Source organism: Drosophila suzukii, chromosome 2L (assembly GCF_043229965.1).
Source record: "Drosophila suzukii chromosome 2L, CBGP_Dsuzu_IsoJpt1.0, whole genome shotgun sequence".
NCBI lineage: Eukaryota > Metazoa > Arthropoda > Insecta > Diptera > Drosophilidae > Drosophila > Drosophila suzukii.
In genome coordinates, this window is record NC_092080.1 from 399,000 (window position 1) to 412,056 (window position 13,057).

At 40.3% G+C, this 13,057-nt stretch overlaps 1 protein-coding gene and 1 long non-coding RNA gene across 8 annotated transcripts in view; one reads left to right on the forward strand and one right to left on the reverse strand.

Annotated features, from left to right (window-relative positions):
* Positions 1-1,539: 1,539 nt before the first annotated feature.
* Positions 1,540-2,470, reverse strand: LOC136117833 (uncharacterized). The gene is made up of 3 exons (XR_010655403.2): positions 2,332-2,470; positions 2,096-2,169; positions 1,540-2,037 (listed from the first exon to the last, which is right to left on the reverse strand). It is a non-coding gene; the product is annotated as an uncharacterized lncRNA (long non-coding RNA).
* Plc21C (Phospholipase C at 21C) overlaps positions 2,439-13,057 on the forward strand; it is a 46,486-nt gene continuing 35,867 nt past the window's right edge. For 6 of the 7 annotated variants that reach the window (XM_017088410.4, XM_017088762.4, XM_017088584.4 and 3 more), the window contains exon 1: positions 2,439-2,829. The gene's annotated coding sequence lies outside the window, so the exon portion shown is untranslated. Of the gene's footprint in view, positions 2,830-7,553; positions 7,924-13,057 lie in introns of those variants that run through there. The other variant, XM_017088489.4, reaches the window with a different exon arrangement.

Below are 13,057 nucleotides of genomic sequence, written 5' to 3' on the forward strand. Positions count from 1 at the left end.
GAAATTTGAATTCAACAAGTTGGTTTAACATAGTTTGATTTTTGTGCAATTAATAACTATATTGTTGTAATCTTTTCAAGGTAATGCATATTTTCTTTGTTTAACGTTAAAATTATAGTTGCGAAAGGGTATTTTCTCAGCTTACCTTGTTCTCTTGTGCCACCCTAATGTTCTAAGCCAGTTGAAAACTTTTTGAGCTTCCCGTTACATTCTCCCCAAAATTGGTATTGAAATCGAGCGATCCACTTACAAACACACACAAACACAAACACTGGCGCGTCTTTCAGATATTCAGATATTTATACGTTTAATTCCTAATTTAACTTATTTAACTCGTAACATGTGTGTTTCACTTTGCTTAAATTCTATGAGATTTTGGCGGATCTCGTACGTTGTAGTATTTATAAGTTTTAAATTTAGTTTGTAAAGTGCGTTTCAAACAAAATACAAATGGAAAAAAAAACAAACAAGTAGCATTGGAAGATTAAATGTATTCAAAATATGATTGATCGATATCGATAATGATTGATAACTGATAGATGATGACTTTTTGCCATACCTAAATGTTAAATGGAAATATTTGTGAAGTTTTTCTATCTTTGCTTCTCGTCTGCATTTTAGGCGCAGGCCCGAACAAGAAGAATTAAAAATGATAAAAATGGAAGGCGACGAAACTAAATGTGAAACGAATTGCAAATTTGTTGTATTTTTTTATATGAATATATATATATATATATAGATATTTAACCATACATACTTATTAAATATGTATGCTCTAGAATGCTATATGTTGTAGATCTTAAGCTATATGTTGTAGATCTTTAAGCGCTAACAGAAACCACAAAGGAAACAACAACCATTTTTTGTAGTAGTTTTTTAAAGAGACGGGAAAAGCGAAGAAAACATTGTATGTATTTGTATTTGTGTCTAAACAAAATGTTCGTAAATAACACAAACAAGAAGAAACATTAATAAAACAGAAAGAAAAATAACCTGCATCAGGAGTTCACATATAAATTCCAGATACCTAAAGTATTGACCGATTCTTCAGTTGTGATGCACCTTTTTTTTGCAGGTTTCCTGATGACTTTGCTCGGGGTTTCTGCTTTCAATGAACCCTCATCGACTGTAATCCGCTGAGCTGAGCGAAAAGTTATCGCAAAAAATGGAGAAAAACGAACAAAAAGCGTATATCACGAGTCCGCCGATCGGTAGAAAACATGCACTCCATAAGTGACTGCCTTCCAATTTCGGGGGAATCGTAATAGAGTGACCCAGAAATCGTGGTTATAGCTAGTGCTCTGATCCTTTCTTGCAAAGGTTTTTAGCCGACTTTCCACGGATCTTTTGGGATTTAAATAAAAACATCCACGTTTTGGGATTAATCTATAGGTATAAATAGCATCTTCCTATAAAACCACAGAAAGAAAGGAAAAAACAACAAAGAAAACATTTTACAGTTTAAAAAGAAGCCAGTTGATTTTTGATTCAAAAAAGCGTAGTCTGATATATTTATGCTGAAGCTTACAAAACTGATATATTAAATTAACTGTCCACTTAATAAATGATCGATGGGGTTTGGATAAAGGTCAAGACTGTGCACGATATTTTCATATCTTTTGCATGCAACAAGTTAATTGGAAGATAACCTGCCCTACCACAACAAACTTGTAGAAGAAAGGCTTTAGCTCAAAATAAGCATATTTTATTTAACAACACTATTGCAGCGTCGTCTACTGCATATTGCACCATTAAGTTGATGCCTCAGAAGATCGGAAATATAATTGGGATCCCAAATTCGTCTGATCTTAAGAAAAGTTAATTATATGTCCTGAAGATATCCTGATTTACTCCAATCTTTGTACAAAAGAAAAGGATCTCCCCACCATGTAGGATTATTTTTGTGATGATCCTTTATTCTGTTACTCAGATGATCAGTGTCCACCCGCTGATAATACGTATGTATTGCTATATGGTTCAGCATTTCGAATATATTCTTGATCGCAGCAAAAGCAGTCGTTTCCAAGTTCATGGTATCTGGTAGTAAGAATAATTATTTGATTATTTAATCAACAATATGATTTGAAAAACCCACTCATTTGAGTATTGTAGCTCCCAGTTTATAGGTGTGGTCGGACAGTGTTAAGAAAACAACAATGGTATAATAAGCTACAAACAAAAAACTTAGTCTAATTATTATAAATTTAAAATCGATTTACTATCGAATAAAATTCTATTTAAAGGATTTGGTAAAATTCAACGCTTTTCAACTGATCTGAGCCTAAATAAGTTATAAAAGCTTTATTTAACTTGGCTATAAAATAGCTAGACCTTATCAGCTGAACTTTCAGCACCACTTGGTATTTTCCAACGGTGCCGGCTGCGGTCACACTAGCCAACAGATTTTCGGACTGCGCTGCGGCAGTGGCAGCGTTTTTTACTCGCCGTCGCGTTTTTTGGGCTTTCGGGTTTGTTTTTTTGTTTTGAATTGTTGACACATCTCCGGCGCGTTTCGAGGCTTTTTGGATTCCAGAATCGCGGACGGGAACGAGGATAAATCAGAGCAAAAGTACCGCGTGCTAGTGACGAAAATAAACCAAAACAAACGCAGCGTGTGACTTTGCGCTTTGTGTTTGCTAGGTGATGCTGCAACGAAAACAGTAATAACAAAACAACAACAGCAACAAGAATTCCCGCAAAAATCTCGCCAAACTTTAAATTGCTTGCAAGAGAACAACAATTCTTTTTTTTTATTATTACTTCATAACAGAGTGTCGCTCTCTCGCTCGCTCCGGAAAAGCTCAGCTTTTGGCTCTCTCTTTCGCTCAGGTAATTAAATGTGTTTAATTCTATTAACCTTTAAATAATAAATAGGGAAACTTGCGCTATGGTGTGAGTGTGTGCGCAGGGAAATGAATCAAAATTTAAGAACGCAAACAAATTATTGAATAACACAACATGACATTAAAACAAACGAAGGCAGGTGCTCGCTCGCTCTTTCCCTCTCTCTAAGTGGATCGGCTCCAAGCTTCAAGATGCCGTAATCTCGGTTATTTACTCCCCGGGGGGTGGAGTATGGGGTGGGGGCCAGCTGTGGGCGGTGGGGGGCCTAATCGATCGGTGGGAGTGATCTCATTGCCTTGCCTTTGTACTGAGCTAATCAATGCCGCTTATCAGGCGCTCGGGGGTTAGGAGGGTCAGCAAAGGCGCGGGTGGCAGAGGGGGAGCGGGCCAAGAGACAGTCCCGGGAGAGCATCTGGCGCTCCAAACTCTTTCACTCTCTTTCGAGAATTAAGTCTGTGAAGATTCCAAATTAGAAATATGACTTCGAATTGTCTAAGGACCGTTTTAAACCTAGAAATCGTATGGAAGTACGGTGTTTAAAAGCAACTTTAAGTTTAATTTTAAATATTTTAGTACTACTAGAGCAGAACGATGAATTTCTAAAAGGCAGATATGACTAGCGTTTTAATAAGTTTTTAATAAATTACATTTTTAATGTACTTACTCACATTATTTATTATCACTCGTTTCTTAAAAATCTTCGAACGTTAGTTATACCTAACAATAAATTTTCGGTACTAAATACAATATTTTTAATATTTGATTTCCGAATACCTAATGAGAAACTTTTCGAACATTGTTACATTTAAATACAAATTAAATATTTTGGTACCCAATTTCCCAACGAAAAATACAAAACTAATAGAGCACTCTACATCTATTTGGGACTCCGAGCTCTTTAACCCTATTTCTGCCTCCTACCAATATTCCTTCTTGACTTTCCATATGCCTGTTGTTCTCCCATAATTCTGTCATTATCTTGCCGTATATTTGCCGCCTCTTCCACTTCAATTGCCCTACTCCCCCAACACCTCGCCGCACATGTCCCCTCACGAAAAACAACAACCAGAACAACACGTTGTAAATTATTTTTGTGGGCCGCGCCCAGGTGCCATTAAAAAGGCAAAAGAAATTTCGGGGGACAAGGGGAGAGGAGGGAGTGTGCGGTGAATACAAGTGTATAATACTGGCAGAACATATCGTACATAACATTAATTACAATAACCACGCGTCATCGCAAAGTGGGGCCTTTCACCCCTAACCTCCCACCCTCTTTCGCTTTCTCTTTCTCTCAGCCACGCGTAGCTGGAGACCCTCCCACCACCACCCCCCAATCAATCCTTCGGGTTCAACCTTTCACCTGCCCACTCAGCGCTCGGCGCTCAACGCTCTATAAATAAATCTCATTAATAAATTAAACGTTTTAGCGCAGGAAATTCCTTCTCCAGCACCCACAGCCTAACCCCCAAACCGCCCTGCATTATATTAAAATTTCTTCGAGAGACGCTCGTGTTCACAAACAGACCCGAAAAAAATAACCAGACTATACCCGATTCGATCCGATATGGCAACGTCATCAGTGCTTTATAAATAAATCAAATGCGAATTTTTTGAAGAGTTCCTATTTTCATTTCATGTGTTTTCTTTTTCGATTTGTTGCATTTGGCAAACAAAATCTCCCCGGTATTTTTATTCGGAATCACGTAAAACGCTCATTTCTCTTCATTCCAAGTTTGCAATTGTTTTTCTTCGTTGGGTTACGCGCGTCTTTCATTATTAACAGAAAAAACCACCGAGCCACAGCACCGAAGTGATAAATAGACTCGATTATGAGGGAATTATCATAGAAATGTCTCTGGCGTAGTATTTATAAAAACTTTACGTCCTATGCAAATTCTTCAAACAAGTGGAACATGAATACCCAAATTGTTGGCTTGTGGTTCCATTACGATATGGGTCGCACGGTCCTAGTAGATGGTTTCCATTATTAGTTATAATGTAGTTGGTCTCCATTGTGGTTGTGCGGGGTTATCCCCTTTATATTCTTGCAAAGTTTTGCCTGAAACACTGCCGTGTTTATTGTGGCTTGGCTTTCGAAAAAGTTTCATTTAGTTACATTCGTCTGGGAACTCATGACCTTTGTAAACAAACAGGCTGGCAGATAAAACACCTGTAAATCCCACTTCAAAGGCCCAGAACCACCCACAACAACAACCACCCACGCACAGTGGGCACTGAGCGGGTGAAACAATGGGCATGGTGGCACTGGGACCGCTGATTCCCACCGGATGTTAATGTTTTATTTGGATTTAAAATTCTCTGCTCGCTGTTTTAATGCACGCTGATTTGTTTGGAAGAAAATAAACAATTTTGAAATTTATTTAGTTGGGGATCTGGGGATCGCGAGGAATGGAATGCCATTTGATCCCTTGTGAGTCTGCAGCTGAGGCTGCTCTCCCGCATTTTATGGCCGAATAAATATGCAATTAAAGCGTTAGTTGCCATAAGTTGTCCAAGTTTATGGATGCTTATCGATCTTATGGCCGCTTTCGGGGACTATGCCCCCTGGCTTACCCATTCCCCGATTCCCCGATGTTTGGTGACCCCGATTGGGCGTGAGTCACGCTCCCATCTCCCGTTCGGGGACCACCATTTGCATATCTTTTGTAGTCCACCGAGTGACCTTGAGGACGCCGAGCCGCAATCAATCAAGCGTACAAAAAATAAAGGCGGGAGCGGGGAGAAGCATCTTGCAACTTTCGCCTCTGTGGAAGACAACAACGAAACGAGTCATATATATCTCATGGATAAGGAGACAGATACAGAAGCATTTGTCCCACCTTGTCAATCACTTTTTGGGCGGTCGGGGAAAGGCGGACATTGTGAAAAGGGTGAAAAGAAAGAAAAATGTGGAGAACCACCACCGAAATATGTGGGTCAGGTCTTCGATGCTTTCCCGCGTATTGTATGCCATATTTTCCGTTGCCCCTCGGCGCTGACATATTTTCCGATTTTTTGGCCGATCTCTGATTTCCTACTTCCAATTTTCATTTTCGTATTTTCTTACCCAGTAACTAATGCGATCAGGGGTATATGAGTCTAAGATATTTATTTTATTTCTAACATTTTTTAAAAATTCTTGAAAGACAAATGTATATTAATAGACTTTTATGCATTTAAAATAAAAGATAAATTATATAATATAGTTACATAAGTTCCCCATTTTAGGGTTACAAAGTTTGGTGACCTTACTCATAAAGACCATGACTAAAATCAAATTTGGGCCAAATATCACGTTATGCGATATAGAAGCAATCGTTTAGCAGGGGTATTGGAAGACTCAGAACCCATATATCTGGGCCTCCTGCTGTCGATGGTTTTTGTTCCTCTATTTTTTCGTGGCACATGCGCGCGTTCCGAGTCCGGACAATTTGACGCTGTACTCACGTACGGCGTATGGCGGGGCATTAAAATTAAATAAATATAAATAAATTCCCGGCTGAGTTGGGTGGCGGCAAACAAACCCAAAATTCAAATTCAAATCGGCGCGAGGCGAGGCCCACTCAACGTTTGCCCAAATTGGCAATTTTAATTTGATTTTCTGACCGTTTCAGATGCTGATTAGGCGATGTGATGTCCACGTAAAGCCCATCCAATCCCGTCCCCTGCACCCACCGAAGGTTCTGCCAAACTATTCAGCAACTATTATCAATTCTGGTTTGCCAAGGGGGTTTGCGTTTGCTTGGCATTGTCGGCCGAAGCCCCCTTTGTTGTTGCCCCACTGACTTGTTTATTTGAAAATTATTCCCCGCTTGACTTCCCCCCTAAAGAAAGGTTCCCACAGAGCGGGGCTACCGTTTTCCTCTTATCAAAACATGAACATTTCGCCGCGAACGCTTTTCCCAAAACAAAAACAAAACCTGGCAACGCAGAGAGAATGCTTCTCGAGAAGAGAGAGAGAAAGAAGTTCTCGGAGAAAAACAGAGAAAATGCCACGGAAGTGTGTAACATGGCGAAAGCTTTTGTATAACATTTTCCGTAAAGCATGGGACTACGGGTCAAGGGGGTTTCTGGTGGTGGGGCAGGGAACTCACCCGAATTTGCACGACCAGGGGCGGTGGCTAAAATTTGGGAGGGGTGCCTTGGCATATTTCCATGACATACAAACCTTTAAAAAAAATGCAGAACAACACAATGTGTACTTTGAGTATTTATACAAATTATAAGAACAGTTTAACTTTTGTGAGACTGTATAATTCACACTCTCGAATTTTGGAAGCAAATTCGACCTTAATTTTAGGAGTTCGCATTTGAGGTGTAGCTTTTGGTTAAGTTCAGTAAGTATTCCTTACAATGTTACAAAAAATTCCCCACCAAAGTCAGGGGTAAGATTGTTGTTGGGTAAAGGTATCAAAATAAAAAGGTTCAAACAAAGGTCAGTAGGTCATGCGAAACGGTTTCCCTACAACCCAAATTCACCCCCTAACTCACCCTTCGCGTACGCCTATGCTTGCTGTTCGGTATAACAGATTCTCTTGGCGTGTTTCGTTTATTTACAATTTGACATTTTGCAAGCGCCCGAGAAACATTCGGTAGAACAGTAGCAGTAGCTCACCTTCGGAGAAGCTTCAGCTCTCTCGTTTTTCGCACTTCAGCCAGCATTGAAATTTCCACACAGCTTTTCCCAACAGACATTCGTCGTTCGGCGAGGCGTTCGGTCGTGTCAGCGGAAGATTTCTAGAGCCCGAAAAGCCAGCCGAGATTTTTCCCTGGAGGAACCCCTCTCCGGGTCCCCAGAATCCGCATCCGTATCTGCAGCAGCCGTGTGCGTGTGTTTTCCTTCGTATCTGTGCTAAGTGACTAAGCCGAACAGTTAAAAACTATAGCTATAGCTGAAACTAAAACTGAAACTGAGAGACAGCAAAAGAATAAGTCCCAAGCAAATCCCCCAAACCAACCACCAAGGAGTTCATCTTCCCTTGCCGGGTGCAAAATCTGTAATTGAAATTTCGCCGCTTACGAAATTCAAATTGCACCCAACGAGAAGTTTTCATCTGAAAGTCAAAAACTTTGGCACAGGTAACTCAATAAAAAAAACCTTTTCAATCTTCAGGAAGTCTCAAAGGCGGGGGAATACGATTCTCGGTGTCGGCACCACATACACAGAATTAAATCAAAATACAATCCCATTCAATTTATTTGTTCAACATCGTTTTTTTCACGGCTGCCTAATTGAAAATTGTGCCGAAAAATGCTGTTGCCCTCTCTCCTCTTCTTCCCCCGTGCTTGTTTATAAGCAAACTGGTCGATTTCTATTTGGGCTTCACCAAATTATTCGTAGTGCCTCGTTCCCATTCTCGTTCCTTTTCAAGTTCAAATATTTCGCTTTTGGTTTGGATTTGGTTTTAGAAAACTTGAAAGATCTCTGTCGATAGCTCGGCTGGAGCTGAAATGCAGTGATCTGTGGCGGGGACGTGGGGCGTTTGTCAATGACTTTGCGTCGCCGTCGCCGGTTGTACTTGAACTCGTAACTTGTAACGCGTGGCGTGGCGCGTATCTGGAAATCTTTAAGATATAATTGCTGGCTGTGGAAATCCGAGAGCCGGGCAGATAACGCTTCACTGGGTCGCGCGTGAATCACGCGAAGCAATAGCTTCTGATTGGAGAAGCGATAAGAAGCTGTTCCTGATCCTCGGAAAGTGTTTTGGCTTACCGTTTGATGCTTTTTCATGAGAAAATCCAAAAAAAGTCTTTTAGATAAGGAAAATAAGTTATTAATGCTGGAAATAAAAAGTAATGATTTATAGAAACATATTAGGTAAATTTTACAGAAATACAGAAAATATTTTGGCACAGTTTAAAAATAAGAAATCCATAATCCTGAGAAACAGATTTTTATTTTGTACTCTTGAGTTGTACTCCGAAACCTCAGTTTAAAAACCTAAAGATGTCAGCATCCGTCGGGGTTTTTCCTTTCTTTGATTCCCAGATAAGTAATGATTAAATATAAGGGGCTCATGTTTCTACCAGGTAAATTCTGAATATTTAAAATTAATAACCTAACTTGATTTTGCAATTTAGGAATTCAATTGCAAGGGTCCAATTAAATATCAATTAGCAAACAGTCAATTTCAGGGGGAAGCAAGCAATCAATTGAAAAGGGAATCGAAGTTTGTAATCAGGTTATGGCCAATCTGGGCGATGAATTCGAAACGGGAGAACTGCAAAAAGCTAATGAGCAGAGCATCAGATATCACATCAGCTCGTGCTGCCAATTAGCGAAACACTTTAAGCTTTCCCGCTTTTCCCGCCTTACCGCTTTCCATTTCGCAGCATCCACTTGTGTGTTTAGTTGGGTCCTGTTTCAGTTGCCACTCGAGGCATTTATCAAGTTGAGGCCCCAGCTGCATCACTGATATGCAATTATCCCACTTGATTGCTGCACCACGCCCTGTCATCTCCGTGTTCCACCCGCCCCGTTTCAAAGGCAGCTAGTTTCAATCATTCAAACACAATTAAGGCATTAAAGGACACGAGCGCCAGAAAGGACAATTAGCCTGCGTGGGTGTGTGTTCGGCTCATTATGCTGACATGGCCATCCTGCTCCAGTTCTCCAGCTCTCCACTTCTCTATCTCTATCTCTAACCCCACTCTCTGCCCGCCCCATCCGTTTTACCACTTGAGGCTGCTCATTAATTATTTAGCAGCCGCCAACGCGCGACTACAAAACTGAATAAAAGTCGCGCATACGCAGCGTTGGCCACGCTGAAAATTAAACAACTATCGCGGACATTAGTACACTGGAGAAAAGTGGCTTACGCATACTGGTCCTAGTCATTAATAAGATTTGGTAATAACTGAGATACTGTAATAACTGTAAACAATATCTGAAATATGTACCTACTTATTCTCTATCTATTGTACTCTATAGTATATTCTACAGAACTTATAAAAATGGGAATGATAGCAACTGATTTATTGCAAGATACATTGGAAGTCTTAGAATTATGGATCTTAAAAGAGAACCCGATGTGTATTTTGCATCCATTTTGAAGAATAGGCTAATGGTCTTTAATCTGTGTACCTACACCTAATTAACATTTTTGCCTGGCGACTTTCTCGCTGTGTTCCCCGCTCGGTTACACAACGATCTATCATTATAATGAAGCGTCAAATCTAATACGTCGGACTATCCGACCGACATGGGTGGAAATGGTTAGTGGTCGGGATGGTGTTTGTGGGGGGAGTTTTGCTCCAGCTCTCGCTGCTCTGGCTGATTTTGTTGTTGCCGCCTCCTGATAACGTTGACAAACTAGATAAAAGCGCGATAAAAATCAAAAAGAGAGAGGCGAAAAAATGTGCGCAGAGACAAAAACAGAAATGTTATAAATAAAACAAACGACGAAGCAGAGACGGTACTCAGAAATTAAGTATGAATTTTGTATGGGATGCGAGATATAAGCCTTGATAAAAGGGAGCCGGAGATGATGTGATATGGGGGGAGCTGGAGGGGCGATTCTATGAATATGAATGAGATGCCTGCAGATTGTTTGTTGACGTTGCTGTTGTTAATGAGCGATAAACAGAACCGAATTGCCATTTATTGCGTTTATGCGAGCGGAAGAATTGCGGTATGCTGATTAAATGATTTTTTTATGAGTGTCGATTTTTCGATTTTCTAATGAAGTTTAAAAGTCTTGTATAGGTTTTTAATTATATTTTGTAAAATTGCATAATAGGCAAACAAAAGATGCTTTATTTTTAAGAAAAGTTTTATCTTAAGTTACCTTTAATGAATTTTTTTTAGTAGGTACCATTAAAAGCATCCCGAATTTCACCTTCGCGAAATTTATTTCTGCTCATGTAAGCGAAATCCAAGTAGATTTGTGCGTGCTTTCTCTGTGTTTGTATTTATCAGAGTTTGTTTGCGGTGACACTGAAACGCGGTTTTAATTAATAATTATCATTTTCTGTCACAAATTCATTTTGTTTGCGGTGCCTTTATGTAAAATCCCACTCCACTCCACCGATGCCTCTGCTCGATTATGCATGACCGCAGTCAGCGTGGAAAGCTGTCAAAATTCGACGGATCAACCTTGCCGCAATCAAAACGACTGTGCTGACATTATATAGACACATTATATAGATATGGGATATAGACTGAGGGGGAAGGGGCAGAGTAAGTATCTGCGCAATCGAAGTGCCTGGCAAACAAATTAACAGCCGAATGCACATAACTTAAGCAATTAATTTGTTTATTTTGGTTATCCGACGTGCAGTTAGTCGAGCAATTACCTGTAATCGGAATCCGCGGCAGTGGCAGACGATTTATGGTGGTTCAAGTGGTGCGCGTGGTGCAGGTGGTGCTGATGGTATGGTATTGATCGGATAGCCAGACAGTATTGCGGGGTATAGGGCCATTTATATGGAAAGCTATCCATCATGACAGGCAGTGATGATGAATTAATGGTGGCTCAAGTTAAAATAACCAAATGATAGCATACCAGAGATAAGAACTAATTTAATATTAATATTAATTTCGCTGTCGGAATATAAGTTTTGCCGTATCTCGCATAATCTCTACTAAAAGATCTTCGTATCCTATTTTGAAGGCCCCAAAAGTATGCTTTGCATTCTGAACTCCCCCATTTCCACTTTCCCTTCGGAGGGCGTCCACAGCCCAGGTTGATTTTACACTTGAGCGGAGGCCAATCAAACATTGAACTCATCGCCAGCGTTATAAATAGAAAATTTAGACAAACAACTGCCACGGGCGGTCGTATAGGGGTGCCCAAAAGTGGGTTGAGAAAAGAGGATTACCTCGCGTGCAATTGAAAACAATTGTTTTGTCAATATTTTCACGATTTGCCTATCGGCGGGCATTATCCCTGCGGTGAGGGTTCACTAGCTTCAATGCAGAAAAAGAGAATTAAAAGAATGACGAATTGTTCGAATTATAAATTGATCCCGCTCGGTTGGTTTTTCGTCAGTTTTCTCACCCTTCCAAACAAAAGCCCCGAAAACAAAGTGTAGCGAAAGTTTTCCAATTGGAGCGCCCCCATACACCCACAGTTAATGGCGGTGTATTTTTTTGGGGGCTTTCAAGGATTCTGAGGAAAACTCAACTTTTCGTTGATGGAGGTTTCAAGCAAGAACAGCCAGAAACAACTCGGAACTCGAATTTACGGCCGGGAGCTGTTGTTTTGGGGTGTCATTGAACTTAATTTTGTTTTTCTTTTGCTTAACCACACCCCCGCTCGGTTTCCCCATCCTCTACGCCCCTGCCCAACGCTTTATATTTTTATTTATTTGTGTACTTTATGCTACCGATATGAGCGACGGCTGAGCGCCCAAGGGCCGGCAAGTTGTTGACTTGCACCCACCGGCCAACCCCCATCTCCTCTCTGAATGATGAATTTTCTCCGCGAAAGAGAAAAAACACGGGGGGAAAATATGGTGGGAAAACCAAAGAAAACTCGGCTAAGAATTTGTGCATTGGGCACCAAGCAATTTGGAAGGAAATCAAAGACGCAACGGTACAAAAATCAATTCCATTCATTGCTACGGTATTATTTTCTTTTAAAGAATATATGTGCTGTAGGGAAGAACTCAAATTTAGTTTGAATATTAAAAAAAAGGGCAAGGAAAAGGGAAAATTTGTGAGCCCAAAGAATAAGTAGCAAAAGGTAAATCATCTTACAATAACCTAAGGGCCATCCTCAGTTAATATTTGATGTTCAGCTTTTTTGTCTTCCCCAGTTCTTTTTCTGTCGGTTCTTTTTAGAAATTTACATAAATAATTTACTAAAACAATAAAGGGAATCAGGTTTCCCCTAAAAATTTTAAACTTCACCCTGCTTTACCAACCTATAAAACCTAAAAGAAGCTATTTAGAGAGAAGATTCAGTCTTTGAGGCTAAGGACGCCTGTCAAACTGAGTCCGTGTGTGTGCTCTCATGTGTGTGTGGGTCGGTGGCTTTTCAATTTTTAATGGCTGCCAAATGCGAACAGAAACCATTTTGGCATACAAGCAAATATAATTTGTGCTGCCTAAAAGCACTAACAATCAAACACTCGACGACAGGAGCAGAAACAATGGAAACAACAGCAACGACAAGCTAAAGCAATTAGTTTAATGTGATTCTCCTCTGGCCTTCGCAGCGTCTTGGCCCAAAGAGATGAAGCCTGGCAAAGTTTTATGTACCACAAATGA